We start from the raw sequence: 18478 nt of genomic DNA on the forward strand, positions 1-18478 counted from the left end.
TTTTAAAGACTTTATTTTTAAGTAATCTCTATACCCAACATGGGGCTTGAAGTCACAACCCCGAGATCAAGAATCACATGCTCTTCCAACTGAGCCAGCCAGATGCCCCGTAACTATTATTTTTCTATGCATAAATTTTGTAATCACAAAGTATATGTATCCCTTAACTGAATATACCAAGGTTTACTTAACCATTTCCCTGGAGGTGAACACTCTGACATTTTTTAAAAGAGATGATTGTCTTTTTTTTTTAAAGTTTATTTATTTATTTTGAGAGAGAGAGATTGCAAGCAGTGGAGGGGCGGAGAGAGAGGGAAAGAGAGTAGATCCCAAGCAGGCTCTGTGTTATCAGTACAGAGCCCAAAGTGGGGCTCAAACCCACAAACGGAGAGATCATGACCTGACCAGAAATCAAGAGCCACTTAACCAACACTTCAAGATTTTTTTATTGTATCCTTTCGTAAATGATGATGCAATACACCTGTTTATATAAAAAGTCTTCTATCTGTGCGTTAGATCCTCAAAAATGAAATTCTGCTTCAAACAGTATAAACATTTTCAGACGTGTGATATGTACTATCTAAATGTTTTCCAAAGGGATTGCTGCCCATAGAAATTTATGAGAACTCCAGGTTCATTAAGGTATCACTAGCATTGATTAACATTTTAAGAATCTTTGCTAATAGGCTAAATTTGAATCTCTTTATAACTTGTCTTTCTATTTCTTTTGCAACTAATGAAGATGAACATTTTTCTACTTATGTGTTGACAAGTTCAATTCCTCCGTAAAATTTCATTTTTAAGTCTTTTGCCCATATGGAGATTTTAGAGAATTTTCTTTATTTACAGGTTTTTAAGTATATTTTAGTCATTAGCAAGTGTGAACCACCTTATGTGTCCTTTTCATTGGAAATAGTTTTCCTCTGTCATCTGCATTTTGTTTTATTTTATTGCATTTAGAGTATTAGGTTTTTATTCATATCTTTTTTTTTAATTTTTAAAATTTTATTTATTTGAGAGAGAGAGTGAGCACAGGTGAGCAGGGAAGGGGGAGAGGGAGAGAGAGAGAGAGCCTGAAGCAGGCTCCATGCTCAGTGCACAGCCTGACACAAGGCTCAATCTCATGACCCTGGGATCATGACCTGAACCAAAATCAAGAGTCGGGTCCTCAACCAACTGAGCCACCCAGGTGCCCCTATTCATATTTATTTTATATGCCTTGACATTGCTCATCTTCCATCAGAGGTCTAATAAAAATTCACTTCTATTTTCTTCTAATTTGATATATTTTTATTTAAAAACCTTTTTCTTTATTTAGAACTAATTGCTGTGTGCAATGTTGGAAGATTTGAATAGATAATTTTAAGGCTACTCACATTCCTTACAAACCTTTATTGAATAATCTTTCCTTTTCCCATTGATCATGTGGCCTTCTTTATAATATTTTTGGTTCTATAATATTTTGGTTCTATTATGCATAATAGTGTCCATTTCTATAATAGATACTATGTCCACTGATTTACATCAGTATCACACTCTCTATGAAAGTTTGAGAATATCTTTTCACAAATGGCAGTGCTCCATTATTATTGATTATGATTATATGGTTATATTATGATTATTATGGTCATTTCTTTGATGCCACCTCTTAATTGGAGGTTTATTCATCGGCTTCCTCAGGTAAATAATTTTATCTTTCAAAAATATTCCATGGTTTTTGTTGGAAATTTGTCAAATTTATGAACTAGTTTGAATATAAATTGGTGTTTCGTTTTTTGTTTTTTGTTGTTAATATTTTTGCTTCCAAAAGGAACATGCTTCTCATTTCCATTTAGTCAGCACTTCCTGCAGCTTGCCACCATTTTTGTTTGTTAATTTCATTGGTTGGTTAGGTTTCTTCTTGTAGGTCACCTGTATTTCACATTAAAAGCACTCCTTAGTACTTGATGTGCTTTGTTTTGTGAATGGGGTCTCTTTTTGTTATATCTTTCTAGCTGATTATACCTCAGCTAGAGGCATGGTAGTGACTATCTATCTATCTATCTATCTATCTATCTATCTATCACATCTGGTTCTTTTGGTGGCTTTATTATCCTGGAAAACAATTTCCAGTTGAGGTTTTCTGGGGATACAGGTTGTTTTAACACTTAAATTGGCCTGAAACTGTTAAGTCGGGGGGGAATCATTAATGGTGTCACAATGGCCAATTAATGGGGTGACCTAAATGTTCACTTCCCATCAGTTTTACTGTTTTGTGGACACAGCCTATTTTAGGGATGTTACCATGGGACCTTGTAAAAATAGAAATGTGAAGGTATGCTGATGAATTACAAATACAAGAACAGTCCTTGATTTAGATGTGAGCAGTGCACCCAGCTAACTCACTCTGTTTTGACAATCGCAGGTGAGGAAAGGTGAGAATCCTAAAATAGAAAGGAAATTGAAGAAATCGGCAGAATGCCTGAATCAGTGGCTGGTTTTAATTACCTGCCCACATGTCTGAGTACTTTCCATATTTAATTGGTTCTATCATACTACCTTTGTACAGATAAAGATTCCTAACAGAACTGGAAAGACGTGGAGATTTATCCCTTGGTGCTGCTACAGAGATTACCCATATTACTTTCCTTTCCTCCTGGCCAAGAAATGAGGTCATTCTGTGTCCTCCTCATTGCAAACCTCCTGTAGATACACATAGAAGTGGGCGCTGGTTCATTTTGACCAACGTGGCCAACAGTGTTCTGGTGCAAAAAGCCACCTTGCCCAAGCTCCTGACTATAAGGATGGGAGCAGGGCATTCTACCCCAGTGAAGAAGACCCACAGGGACGACAGGGAATACAAACACTGAGAGAGCAGTTAGGAGGGGGGATGGGACGGAGGGAAATGGAAAGCCTGATATGAACTAACAGATGTCTTAAGGGTAAATTAAGAATTGTTTATGTTCTCTGTGTTCTGTGTATGCTCCAGCATCTAACATCCAATTTTCCTTCAGATAATTGTTGCAACTTCCTTCCTGTTAAAGACCTGGTTGATGAGTTACCTAACAATGTGTATCTCCAAGGCCCAGAAAAAGGTGAAGAGAAAGGATTTAACATGTAACCAGCTGCATTTGTTTATAACTCCGTTTCGCAGTCAAGATCAGTGAGCAGAAAGTCAAGATGGAGCAGCAGTGTAGCAGAGGATAAATGTTCAAGTGAGACACATGCGTTAGAGGGAGTATTTTCACTGAGCAGTGCCAGTAACATGGTAGGCGTTTCAAAGCAATACAGCTGGCAAAGAGCTAAGAGAAATGACTTGTGCCCTGAGAAGCAGCAGGAAGATGATAGAAAAAGGTCATTTAAAAAAAAATAATGTTTACTTTTTAAAAAAATTTTTTTAAATGTTTATTCATTTTTGAGACAGAGAGAGACAGAGCATGAATGGGGGAAGGTCAGAGAGAGAGGAAGACACAGAATCTGAAACAGGCTGTCAGCACAGAGCCCGACGCGGGGCTCGAACTCACAGACCGTGAGATCATGACCTGAGCTGAAGTCAGACGTCCAACCGACTGAGCCACTCAGGCGCCCCTAATGTTCACTTATTTTTGAAAGAGAGAGACAGGCAGGGTGTGAGAGGGGGAGGGGCAGAGAGAGAGGGGGAGACACAGAATCCAAAGTGGGCTCCAGGCTCTGAGCTGTCAGCACAGAGCCTGATGCAGGGCTTGAACTCATGAACTGTGAGATCATGACCTGAGCCAAAGTCAGATGCTTAACCAACTGAACCACCCAGGCGTCCGGAAAAAGGTCATTTTTTTACAATAGTAAATTAAGAGTAAAGCAAGCAATCTCTTTAATAAGATCTGTAATAAAGAACCCCTATCCTGAAAATCGGTGTCAGGATGGACAGAGGCACACCTCATCTTGGAGAAGCCCCCTCAGGCTGCCACAGCTTAGTGTTTGGAAGGTCAGAAGACACAAATATTTAATTGCTTTTCTTCTTTATTTGTATGTTCTCCTCCAGTGACTCTCCCTTTTTCCTCCTAGATAGGTGCTCTCTTTGTGGATTATTCTGGTATAAAATTAGGATGCACTATCATTCCTGGTTACAGGGGCAGGGGGAGAGATGAGTTCAATGATATCCTGTTCTGGCAAAGCTGTTCTTCCTCCAAGCCAGAAGCGAAATCTGACCACACACATGTGGGGATGCACAGTCCCACCTCGTTCACAACTGCACCCCAGACCCTGACACAGTGTATGGCACCATGGGTCACAGTAAATTGTTGAATAAAGGCAACGCCTATCTATATTTCCAACCTTTCATCTGTTCTCCTGCAGCTCCACAGGACCTCTGATCCTTCAGAATGTTGTTTTAGAACTTGGGGTCCACTACAGAGGCAGGGAGTATTTTCTTCTATCTTCCTTTCCTTAGATACCACTGTCTCAGCTGTGATCTCCATCAACACTAAGAACTTATGTATTTATTTATTTTTCCTGGGAAAATGGATCCAGGATTGGAGAGTCACTAATTTCCTCAATTTGGAAACCAAGGCTGTGCCCTGTGGAACTGCCTCCATTCCTGGTAGAGACGGCCCAAGTTAGAGTTTCCACAAGGGCCTCAACTCACCCATGCCTGGAGACACCTCCATCTGTCAGGGAGCTGTTAGGAATTGGGAGTGGGGTGCAGAGATGTATTGTTTTCAATTTTAGACTTCCATTTATTTGGACTTTGACTCAAGGGGAGGGTTATCTGATTTCGAATTTTAATTCCTTTGGACTTTACCGTCTTTGGACTTTACCATATCCCTAGGTCTATTCTTTAAACTTTCATTTCTCCCTGACAATTTGTAACAGACGAAGAATTTATATTCACATCTGGGGCCTCTTCATAATGTTTGCATTTTATGTATGGCATATCTTACTGTCAGCATTTGCCCTCATCAAAGAACCTCTGGTGATAGACAATGTGACTGACTTAAATGCGGGCTGGAAATAGGACAGATGTGAATTTCCAGCTCTGTGTAGAGTAACCTTGGGGCTTCGTGTGCAGTTCTGATCCATCTCAGAGCCTTCTGAAGACAACACCTAAACTACCCAGCAGGTTTAGGGGGACCTGAATCTTATACAATTTGTAGGGAGGGAGCAGTTTAAGGAAAAAGGAACATAAAATGATGACTACAAAATTAGATATAGGGCCATGGAAGGGAGCTGAATAGTGAGGGTCCTGTAGCATCAGTGCCCTTAGTTTTGCTAAATCCACCCCCCTGCCCACCTGTGGTCTCGAGGACACCCAAAGAAACTGGCTTAGTCCACAAGGACAGGAGCAGGAGCCTCCCGGAAGACTTGCTGACCTCTCCCAGATAGCTGCACCCCCTGGTGGATCACAGACTCAACAGCTGTGGAAAACCCATATAAAGCGATGCTGTTATTCATAACTGACTCCTTTCACCAATAATTGTGGCCTCCATTGTAACCTCACTACCAAGTTATAAGGAAAATGAGTCTTAGATAGAATTCTTCCACTCATGGAAATGTTGATTACCAAGCAGGCATGACACAGTCCTACAACCTGTTCTGGGATCTATGAAGTCCCATCTCTGTTCTCTGCATGGAAGGTTAACCAGATGCAAATATGACAATATTATGGTGACAAGATATAGTCGATTCAGGCACAATAATTGTCCACCAAGGATTTCAAGAGTGGTTTTTTTTTTTCTCCCTAAGAACAAGGACATTCTCCTACACAAGAACAGTACTAATATCAAAATCAGGAAATTTAACATTTACACCTGCCTATTAGCTAATCCATAGTCTATATTCAAATTATGTCATCGTGTCACTAATTTTTTTTTTTTTAAGTTCATTAATTTATCTTGTGATAGAGCACAAGCAGGTGAGGGGCAGAGAGGAGAGACAGAATCCTAAGTAGGCTCCATGCCATCAGCACAGAGCCCAATTCGGGCCTAAAACCCACAAATCACAAGATGTTTAACTGACTGAGCCACCCAGGTGCCCCCTGGTAATGTTTTTTATACCTATTTTTTTTGTCTTGGTCCAGGACCCATTCCAGGATTGCATGTGGTCATGAAATCTCTCTGCCTGGAACAGTTTCTCAGTTATTGTTTTGCCTTTGTCAACCTTGACATTTCTGAAGAGTAAAGACCAGTTCATTTGTAGAATATTCCTCATTTTGGCTTTGTCTGATATCTCCTTGTGATTAAATTAAGATTATATATTTTTGGTGCTACAGAAATGATGCTATGCATCATATCAGGAAGCACATGATATTGGTTTTCCCCAATATTGGGTGATATTAGTTTTGATGGCTTGGTTACAATGGGGCACTCCAAGATTCTTCACTATGAAGTCACCACTTTCCTCTCACGGGATGAATAAACAATGTCCAGGAAAGACCTTTGAGACTATGTAAAAATACAGTTTGTCATGAAACTCACCCACTATTTTGGGTAACAGTGATGAGTTTCTAATTCAATCATTTATCTTTATTGTTTAATTTCCATTAAATGGAGAACTTTATTTATTTGTTTCAGTATGAACTCATGAAATTTTTATTTGGGTTGTACAATGAGTTATGATCCACTATCACTAAAATTTTAAAACCTGTTTAGGTAATAGTGGAATTGCCTGTAATTTCCAACCCACATCTTGTATGCCTCTCATTTGATTGATGACATCCATTTGTCTAATTAACAGAGCCTCTGTTGCTAATCAGAGATTAAGAGAGCTGAAGCATTTTTAGTAGCAAAATGACCCATGGAGTGTATTCCTGAATTAGGAAAATTGAATACTCACAGAGTGTAGATTAAAGAACATATTTACATCACAGTGCCTATTCTGAAGAACTTAAATTACACAGTACATCAGTCATTAAAACTGAGAGGTCAACAGAATGAAAAGTTGGGCAATATTAAGAGGAAATGTACCCTCCCTCTGCCCCGCCTCTTCTTGGAGCTAAATTAGTATGGTTTTTGATCTCTGTCTGAATTCAAGCTCAGCTCAGCCCCTCCCTACCCATTTTGTTCTTAGAAACCCAGTCTGCTTGTGTGGAGCTTGGAGGTGGTTAAGTGTTTGACTTTGGCTCAGGTCATGATATCACTGCTTGTGAGTTTGAGCCCTGCATAGGGCTCTGTGCTGACAGCTCGGAGCCTAGAGCCTGCTTCAGATTCTGTGTCTCCTTCTATCTCTGCCTCTCCCCAGCTCATACTCTGTCTCTCAAAAATAAATAAACATTTTAAAACAAAACAAAACACAACAATGCCTTGCCCTCACAGGATGAGGCCTGAGAAAGTCCAGCACTTTCTGTAACCGGTAGGCACATCTGTCTAATGCTCAGATTCCGTTACAAAGCCCATGTGCCCTAACATAAAGCCACTTATTCTAACCTACCCTTGACCCTGTAACATACCTGATATTTTGGCCTTTCTCCACATACCTCTTATTTTCCCATTGGTTTGGAACATGGTTGGGAGGAGGCTAAATTTACTGGACCCATCAGAGACTTAACCTTCCAAGACCCACCCCTTTCATTTCTGCAGCAAGGCAGTCAAGCAGCCTCTCTCTGTGTTGATGACTCTCTCAGCTTTCCAATACACTGAAGTAACTTCTAGGTTAAGAGAAAAAGCCCAAAGCCTGCTTTGATCCTCCTCACTAGAATGGCAGTGCTCTCCAGGGTCTATGTATGTACCTCACTGCTCAGCCTCACCTCCTCCCAGTTGATATTCCCTACAGCAACTAGAATTAAGCTGTGTTACAAAACCAAACCACTTCTCTGTTCAAAATCCTTCATGATCCCCTCTCTTCTTCAGCATATAAGTCCAAGTTCTTACCATGGCCTATTGAAATAAAAACATGGTTTGGATTGCAAAGTGGGTGGATTGTACTAATTTTATCTTGCCTGTGGCCTAGCCTCTCTTACCTGTCTACCTCCTCCTCCTTCCCTTCCCCTTGCTCACTTCTTTCCAGCCACTCTGGCCTTACTTTGTTGCTCAAACACATCAGGAGCATTTCATCCCCAAAACCTCTGCCCTGGATGTTCCCTCTTCCTGGAACAATTCCCTACTTATCTTCATTGCTCATTTCCTTAACTTCTTTGAAATTTACTCAAACGTCTTCTTCGGAGGGACCCCATTTCCAGGACCCCCTAAGTGGCAACCCCCTCTCAAATACATACAACTCTCGAATGTTTCTTCAGCATATATCAGGACTTTTAAAAAAATTTTTGTTCTTAATGTTTATTTATTTTTGAGAGAGAGAGAGACAGAGAGCACAAGCAGGGGAGGGGCAGAGAAAGAGGGAGACACAGAATCCAAAGCAGGCTCCAGGCTCTGAGCTGTCAGCACAGAGCCCGATGTGGGACTCAAACCCACGAACTGTGAGATCATGACCTGGGCTGAAGTTGGATGCTTAACCAACTGAGCCACCAGGTGCCTCTGTATCAGGATTTAATATAACTATATATTCTATTTAATATTGTGTTAATTGTCTATGCCTCCCCACTAGAACGTAAGATCTTCCAGAATAGAGCATATACCCAAAGAGAGAAGTAGAACTCTGGAATATAGAGAGGTAATCTAGAATGCCACTGGTATGTACTTAATGTACCACCCCAGCCCTCATTTATATGTTTATGCCCTACCCTTCAGTATGGCTATATTTGGAGATGAGCCCTCTAAGCAAGTAATTAAGGGTAGGATGGATCCAATGGGATTAGTGTCCTTACAGGAAGAGACACCAGAAAGCTCCCCACACCTCTCTGTATGCACAAAAAAAGTCATGTGAGCACACAGCAAGATGGTGGCTGTCTACACGCCAGGAAGCGAATTCTCACTGAGAGCATCTTGATCTGAGACTTCTAGCCTCCAGTGCTGTGAGAAAACTAACTGCTATTGTTTAAGCCACTGAGTCTGTGGTATTTTGTTATAGCAGCCTGAGTAGACTAATACAGCCACTTAGAGAGATTTTGTTTTTCAAAGACACATATTATGATGGTAGAAATAAATCCAATACATGAGTAGTTACAACAAAGAGTTTAAACTCTCCAATTAAAACAAACAAACAAAAAAACAGAGTTTACCAGGGGTGCCTGGCTGGCTCAGTAGGGCATGTGACTTCTGATCTTGGGGTCATGAGTTCAAGCCCCATGTGGGGTGTAGAGATTAATTTTTAAAATAACACGGAGTTCACCGGTTTAAAATTTTAAGAATCCAGGTATATGGTATATATAAGAGATACACCTAAAACATAAAATAATAGACCAGGGGAAAACAATAATTAAAAAATATGCAGTAGGCAAATGTTAGCAAAATGAAATTTATATACTAGCCAGATGAACAAAACTAATATCAGACAAAATACAGTTTAAGGCAAAATCATTACTAGACAGAAGGTAAATAGATATTATTTAAAAACTTCAACTCATCAAGAATATATAAAAATTCTAAACTTATATAGACCTAATGTTAAAGTTTGAAACAACATAAAGCACAATGGGTAAAATACTTTCTGACCCATTTATAAAGCTATCAGACCGTCATACCACAAACATATAAAGACAGGAAAATTATGCCAGTCTCACTCCCATGTGACTGCAAAAATCCTAAATCAAATTTAGTACACCATATGTAGTAATGTAAAAGCAAACAAAATCATACATCATGACTAATTTGAGTTCATCTTAGGAACACAAATTTTGTTCAATAATATTATTGGAGATGCAATTCATTTTCCCACAATTTATTTATTTATTTTAATGTTTATTTATTTTTAAGCAAGAGAGAGACAGAGACAGAGTATGAGTGGGGGAGGGGCAGAGAGAGAGGGAGACAGAATCTGAAGCAGGCTCCAGGCTCTGAGCCGTCAGCACAGAGCCTGACACGGGGCTTGAACTTGGAAAGGGAGAGATATGACCTGACCAATGTCAGACACTTAATCGACTGAGCCACCCAGGTGTCCCTCATTTTCCCACAATTTAAAGGAGAAAGCAACATATACTTATCTCAACAGACCCAAACAGTTTTGCCCCAAACTCCTTCAGGGCTTGGGGCAAGAGTGCAAATGAAGGCCCAAAAATCATTGAAATGATTTTTTAAAGTTATAAATCAGTCTAAGATATTGATAGATAAAATATACTTTATCCTACTCCCTTGATAAATATACCTCCACAAGGACAACATTTTTTAAATATGCACAAAGCCTTAGGATTCTATACCATCAAAAGCATGCCACAATATCCAAGATAACTCAATGTTAGTGTTATTCTACATATCTGGATAGTGTTTTAATGGACTGGCTATGTTGAGATGAGTAATAACATTGAAACATATGTAATTGATAAGGTATATATTTTTTTCCATAAAATATATTTTTCTCATCTTTTTTTTTAGAAAAATTACTAATTTTGGGGCACCTGGGTGGCTCAGTTGGTTAAGCATCTGACTTCGGCTCAGGTCATGATCTCATGGTTCATGGGTTCAAGCCCTGTGTCGGGCTCTGTCTGTGCTGACAGTTCAGAGCTTAGAGCCTACTTCAGATTCTGTGTACGTGTCTCTCTCTGCTCTCTCTGCTCCTCCCCTGCTTGTACTTTGTCTCTAAAAAATAAATACACGTTAAAAAAAAAAGAAAAATTACTAATTTTGATGTTACCATCAAGCTTTTCATATAATTTATTGATAGTAATGATCTAAGTAGTTGAATGTAAAATATAAATGTATTGAAAGCATACAAAATTTGAATATATTTTACCAAAAATGCGAATTAAGATAAATGCAAAAATTAAAACATAAAATTATTCTTATTACATTTTCTAAGAGAGCTATTTTATTTATACCTGGGACCAAAGTATAATTAATGTATTTTTTAAATGTTTACTTATTTTTGAGAAAGGGAGACAGACAGAGCATGAGTGGGGGAGAAGCAGAGAGAGAGGGAGACACAGAATCCGAAGCAGGCTTCAGGATCTGAGCTGTCAGCACAGAGCCTGACGCGCGGCTTGAACCCACTAACTGTAAGATCAAGACCTGAGCAGAAGTCAGACGCTTAATCGACTGAGCCACCCAGGTGCCCTAAAGCATTCATTTAAAAAAAAATTTTTTTTTTTTAATGTTTTATTTATTTCCTGAGAGAGAGAGAGCAGGGGAGGGGCAGAGAGACAGGGAGACACAGAATCCAAAGCAGGCTCCAGGCTCTGAGTTGTCAGCGCAGAGCCCAATGCAGGACTTGAACCCGTGAATTGTGAGATCATGACCTGAGCACAAGTCGAACGCTTAACCAACCGAGCTACCCCGGCGCCCCATATATATTTGTGAATAGAAGTTGCAAATAAGCTGAGCAAGCCACAGGTTGTCCTCCCTAGTTTTCATCATCCTGTGGATTATCTATCTGTGGGCTAGATGCTATTAATTAAATACAAAATGAAGGACTAACCAGTCTGAGGTTCCACATCTGTGCTGACCTAGCAGAGGCACACGTTTGATTGTTCAGATTCTCCCTTCCTTCACTTTCATGAAAAACGAATACCAGTGGTACATGGAATACATGAATGCTTGTTGACTCACAACTAGGTAGGTAAAACAATGCAAGTACTGAGTTGGAATTTTTCAAATGAGACATTGTCATGGATTGCTAAAAACATTCTAACTGTGTGGGATCTACAGGAACAAAAAAGGGCACTAGAAACAATTTCACTTCAAAATAGAAACCCTTCTGGGAAGGAAGAAAAAAGTGCTTACGTTTTTTTAAATTAATTAATTAATTAATTAAAGTTTATTTATTTTGAGAGCGAGAGAGAACACGAGCAGGGGAAGGGCAGAAAGAGAGAGAGACAGAGGATCCGAAGCAGGCTCTGCACCCAAGGCACGGCTCAAACTCACAAATCATGAGATTACCACCTGAGCTCATATGCTTAACCGACCGAGCCACCAAGGTGCCCCCAAAGTGCTTACATTTTAAATGGCTGCTTATTCTCCCACTGCCTCTCAAATTGTACATGATTGTGCAAAGCTCAATTGTGAGAGAAAAATTCTATACTAGTGAGTGAAGTTATCAACAGGTGTGTCACTCAGGGGACTTTTTTATCAGATTCTTTTGCAGTTGTGACCATCACAGTCTTCAGAATTGAAAGCTTTGTCCAAACCCCACCAGGCACGTGCCTACCACCTCTCTCATTCCTCCTTAGCTCCAAATCTGAACATGGATATTCAAACCTGATTAAATACTATGTCAACAAAATAAAATGGTAAGAAAACAACAGTATTAAACCCTTGGGATTAGAAAATGACAATAGAATGTGTGGTGCTGGTGGAAAAACATCTATAGTTAAGAAACTAGAAATAGGCCCCCAAATACAGAAAAGAGGATCATAGGGTGGATTTGTGAAATCAATAAGAACTGACTGAAATTTAAATTTATTATTAATACCCCTTCCTTCCTTCAACAAATGCTTACTGAGTGCTTGCTATATGTTAAGTTTAGGCACTGAACTAAACACATGGGGCCTTGGTTCACCTTGTGTTTCTGCAATGAGACAAAAGTTAGATAATGTTAACTGTACTTGGTGTTTAATAAATGTTAGAGGCTCGGGGTTGCCTGGGTGGCTCAGTTGGTTAAGCGTCTGGCTCTTGGTTTTGGCTCAGGTCATAATCTCACAGTTCATGAGTTTGATCCCCATCCCCTGCCTGGGATTCTCTCTCTCCTTCTCTCTCTCTGCCCCTCCTCTACTCTCTCTGTCTCTCAAAATAAATAAACTTTTTATTTAAAAAAAAATTTTTTTTTCAACGTTTATTTATTTTTGGGACAGAGAGAGACAGAGCATGAACGGGGGAGGGGCAGAGAGAGAGGGAGACACAGAATCGGAAACAGGCTCCAGGCTCCGAGCCATCAGCCCAGAGCCCGACGCGGGGCTCGAACTCACGGACCGCGAGATCGTGACCTGGCTGAAGTCGGACGCTTAATCGACTGCGCCACCCAGGCGCCCCTAAATAAACTTTTTAAAAAATTAAAAAAAAAATAAATATTAGATGTCAAAAAATCAAACATTACAGTTCTAACGTTGCAAAGAGGAGAAGTGAAGTCTGTTTACTCATAGTATTGTGATAACTGGCTAGAAATTGGGAAAAACAACTAAGTTAGAGGTACTCCTTATAAAAGACAGCAAAATAAACTTCAGAAGAATTTATGAAAGTGTAAGCACTAAAGAAAAAGCAGGAAATAACCAGGTAATTGGATCTATGAAAGATGAACGTCATCAGTGTTGAAGTAATAAAGTCACAAAGAAAAAAAAAAAAAAGGATGGATCTTAATATTTAAACATTTTTCAATTCCATACCAAAACCAAACAGCAGACTGGAGAAAATAGTTTGATTCTCTATGACTGATAAAGTTTACAAATCTAGAGAAAGTATTTCAATGTATAACAAAATCATGATGACTTCAATAAATAAATAGGCTACGGATGTTGTGGTAGATATTTGCCTTTTTTTTTTTTTTATGACAACTGTGATAGGCAGAATAATGACCCTTCAAAGATATCCATATCCTAATCCCAGAACCTAGGAATATGTTACATTACATGACAGAGGAATAAAGTTTGCTAAATAACTGACCTTAAAATAAGGAGATTGTCCTGGATTATATAGGCAGGCACAATATTATCACATGAGTCCTTAAAAGTAGAAGAGAGATGTAGACATTCAGAGTGCTGTGTTTGAGAAGGACTTGTATCCATTACTGCTGGTTTCGAAGACGAAAGAAGAGAGCCACAAGCCAAGGAATGCAGGCAGGGAAAGAGAAGGAAACAGATTCTCCCCTAGAGCCTTCAGAAAGGAATGCACCCCCCCACAAACACCTAGATTTCAGCCACTGAGACTTGTGTCTGACTTCTAATGCACAGAACTGTAAGATAATAAAATTGAATTGCTTTCAGCCATAAGCCTATAGCAACTTGCTGCAGCAGCAAAAGGAAACTAATACAGCCACCTAGTTTTTTAACCATGTTCCTATGTTTACAGAATCTACAACCTCTTTTTTTTTGTATTTTTTTTTTGTTTATTTATTTTTTAGAGAGAGAGAGCAACAGAGTGTGAGCAGGGGAGACACTGAGAGAGACAGAGAGACAGAGTGACAGAGAGACAGAGTGTGAGCAGGGGAGAGGCAGAGAGTAAGGGAGACACAGAATCCAAAGCAGGCTCCAAGCTCTGAGCTGTCAGCACAGAGCCCGATGAGGGGCTTGAAATCACGAACCATGAGATCATGACCCGAGCCAAAGTCGGCAGCTTAACTGACTGAGCCACCCAAGCACCCCCTCTTTTTTTTATGTGTTTTTTGAGAGAGAGAGAGAGAGAGAGAGAGAGAGAGAGCGAGCGAGCAGGGGAGAGGCAGAGAGAGAGGGAGACACAGAATCCAAAGCAGACCCTAGGCTCTGCACTGACAGCAGAGAGCCCAATGTGGGGCTCAAACTCACAAACCATGAGATCATGACCTGAGCCAAAGTCGGACGCTTAACCAACTGAGCCACCCAGGTGTCCCAGAATGCAGCACCTCTTGAGGCAGAATTAGACAGAACTGGGTTGCCTTTAGAGAGAAGTAGGATGCCTTTCCCTAGTCTCCCTGGCGTTAGAGCCCCAGTCAGGAATGAAATGCAGGTGGCACAGCTGTGAATCGGAAGTGGCGATATGAAGGAGAGCCCATGCAGGAAATGTTGTCACCAAAGACAGCAGGACAGGAGTTCCCGAGGCAGCGTGACTGGGCACTTGTGGGTCCTTGCCCAGTGGCAAGTTCAAGGAGCCTGCCCGCAAGCAGGGCTTTGGGCATCACTCCTGGCTATAAAACCCTCAGCCTGGGGCTCTGGCCCCTTAGAGATTTTGAAGGTGTTAATAAGTTTCTTTTCTGCTAAACTAGCCAGAGTTGGTTTTGTGGCTCGTGACTCAGAAGCCTCGTGATCCAGGTATGAACAGAAAATTTACTCAAAATGAAAAAGAAATGTCAAACACAGGACAGCAAGTTTACCCTAGCTGGTAGTCAAAGACCCTCACAGCAAGCTTGAGATGGCATATTACACTTCCTGCAAATAAAAACAATCCCATTCGTAGCAAGAGTGTTATCATTGTTTACAGCTACTAACTAAGTGTACAGACAGTTTAGAAAGAGGTAATAGGAAAACGAAGCAAAATCTGTAAATATGTTCCAAGTGATTCCCAAGAAAACATGGCAAGATGTGTGTCAGGATGAAGCCTAACTGTTTCTGTGTTTGTATGAGAGGAATTATTGATGCAGTCTTAAAATCTGTTGGGTTGTGGATAACAATTGCATGAGGACCCTGGAAGATTTTAGGGAGCGAGACCCAGTCCCAATTTCTTGAAATATAAAGTTACTAACGCTGTCAGTGTGGCTGAGATCAAGGTCCCAAGCTGGAAAGGGCAACAGATCCCCTGAGAGAATGCTTCCACAAGGTGGAAAGAGGCTGGCATCGGAGGTGTGTACCCTGCACTGAGGGAAGTAGCTATAGGAGAATATGGTCTGTGAAGTGGCCCTACCTGGAGGGAGTTAATGGCCCCAGAGAACTGTCCTTGGAAAGAATCAAGTCAGAGCCATAATTTTAGGAATACAAATCTCTTTGGCAGGGAGTGATCTTATTGCTAAAAACCTAGACTTTGAGGAACGTGTTAATAACTACTGGTGCATTGACCAGCGGAAAATTATATATCACCCTTGAAATAAGCATCATAAAGTGTAGCAATATAACAAAATGTGACACAAATTTAAATGAAAATACTATACGGAATAAGTACGTGTGATGTTTAACTGTGGAGGATTTTACACACATGGGGAGGACAGCCGAGGAGTAACGTGGACAGTGGGGAGAGTCAGAATCAGAGCAACAAGAAAAGACAGATGTCAGAGAACAAAGGGGCCCTGTGGCCAGTCAGGGAGCTGGAATGAGGATGGGGCCCCATGTCAGCTGGAGCCCATCAGTTCCCACAGCTTGTCTCCACCTCTCTGGTCTGGAAAGAAACCTGTCCACAGAGACTGAGCTAATCTTTTCTCTTTTCTTGTTTTAAGTACGAAACATGGGCATGGGGTTGATGCTGAGCTATCATTTATTTTGCCACCTTTCTGAGGTGGCACTTCAGCTGGTCGGAGGTTCCTTCCACCCTTTCTTCGCTCTTCTCTTCTTTCCTTCCAAATATTTATAATGTCCCCCTGTCCTTTTTCTGACCTTAAATTTGACCCAGAAAGGACTTCAGCACAGGGACAACCCAAATCTGGGCAGCTGTAGATTTGTAAGGCTGAGCCAAGCATCAACCACCCTCCAGATATGTAGCACATGCCTTTGAGAACAACCTTGCCACTTGCACATCTAACTCTAGAGGAACATGGGTGCTGAGGAGCCAGAGAAGGGCTGAGACTTTGAGGATCCAGGCTTGTGCAGCAGTTAAGTGGACTGACACTAAAAGCCCACCTTTAGGGGGATGGTTTACACGCATGAGACGCCCCCTGTCCCCCACTGGCTAGTGCTGGTTCCACAAGAGTTGTTTCTCAGTCTACAACCTAGGTGAGGGACATCAGGAAGGCGATCAGTCCAAGAGTGAGTATGGCCTCTGAAAAGGCGTGTCAGAATCCGAGTCTCCAGCTGCTGTTTACACAAGCACTTAACTCTCTAAATCTTCCTTTCCTCCACTGTATAACTAAGACAATAAACATTGCCCCACAGAGTTGCCGTGAGAATTCCAAGAAATAGCTCAAGTGCTTAGCACACTATCTGGCATGAAGCTAATGCTAGCTGTTGTCACTAGCAAGACAAAGTCATTCCGTCTGGAGAAGAACAAAGGGTGAAACACATATGTTCACAGGCACACATCCACTCACATAGCCCTGGGCTGGCCATGCAGGATGCTGGTGATATCCCAGGCAAACACCCTTTTTATAAGCTGAAGATTATAACACAGCCACATGGGGATGTGGCAGGGGGACATGTCAGTCATGGGGTCAGCCAGACCTTGTCAGAGCTCCAGAGCACTCTGAGATGCTGTGGTCTCGGCTCTCTACCAGCTCTGGCTTGGCTCACTGTCTTTAGTTCCCTGCAGCGACAGTTGTGTTCTGAGCTGTAACAATACCTCGCCTGGTAACAAGTGTCTACCTCCCAGGGTCATTGTGAGGTCGCATGAGTCATCATATGTGAATTGCTAAGGGTAGGGTCTGACACTTACAGGAAGAGCTCAGCAAATGCTGGCTGTCAGTCACAGCCAGTGCAGAAATGGCACTCCTCTTTGTTGGGCCCCAGGTGCTGTCAAGACAGCCGTGGGGTGGAACACAGGCCCTTCATTGGTCTCAGCTCCCAAGGATCTGAGACACAAATGGGAGCCATCTGGTTATGTTCCCACGGTGGGGCACCTCCCCAAGAGGCAAGTGATAGAGAGATGACAAAAATGCCAAGTGTTGAAATTAAGAAGATAATGTAAAGACCGGTTCATCTTTGCAAACTGCTTTCCTATGGAATTTAAACCCTTTCCCCTCCTAACTGAGGAATGTCAGACACTCCAGCTTCTCTCCTTTCCAGAGACCCAGGGAAGTGGAACCCACTTCTGCCAAGCTCTCTTATCCCAGCCAATGGCTTCCCCTGGTCGCTGCCTCAGCACCAACTCAGTCACACGACAGACTCTTGGCCTTTTAAGTCATTAATACTCTGAGGAACTTTACCTCCTGTCGATGATGAGGACTCTGTAAGAAACAGAGTGCTGAGTAAAAAGGCACTGTTCCATGGAGAGGCGGGGCGCTCAGGGACATTGTTCACCCATGGCGGATTGTATCTTGGCCAAATGGTGTTCCAACCACTGGCTCGGGCACTCAGGACTCCTCACATAAATACCAAGCACCTTTTGGAGAACTGTATTTCAAAAGAAAAAAATTCATTTCCTTATAATAAGCAAGCATTTGTTAATTCATGAATTTATAGCACGCTATTAGCTTCTTTTGCTCCTGAGCTTACCAGTGTCTGAAGTAACTCCCCAGTGACAGCTGGAGAGGGTTCCTTCCCAGATAGTAGCAAGTGGGACCAGACTCTCACAGGCCCTTCCTATTCATTAACTGGCATCTGTTTTCCGAAACCAGGTGCACCCCAAACAAGCACCTAAGAGGGAAGACCCAGTAGCAGTATTAACAAGTGCAAAGTCAGGGGCAACCTTGAACACATTAGCAACGGTGCTTTAAGATACAAACAGCTTCAAATCTAACTTCAAGAGGAGGTCCTTCTAGAGACAGCATTTCTCCTTTCCAAAGAATAAGTGGCTGTTTCTCTGATCCCACCCCTTCGGGAGCCAACACTTTCTTGTGGAGAATAGGCAGTATTTGGGGGCTGGGAAGAAGGTGGGGGCTTTAGCACCCCCAAACTCATCCTCCGTCAAACCCCCCACTCTACCTCACCTAAGCCACCCTTTGATATTGTTATTCTTTGGCATATTTTTCTTAATCAGATGTTGTGAGGGACACT

The sequence above is a fragment of the Herpailurus yagouaroundi genome, unplaced genomic scaffold (genome assembly GCF_014898765.1).
Source record: "Herpailurus yagouaroundi ecotype Mexico unplaced genomic scaffold, PumYag 210, whole genome shotgun sequence".
In the NCBI taxonomy this organism is placed as follows: Eukaryota; Metazoa; Chordata; class Mammalia; order Carnivora; family Felidae; genus Herpailurus; species Herpailurus yagouaroundi.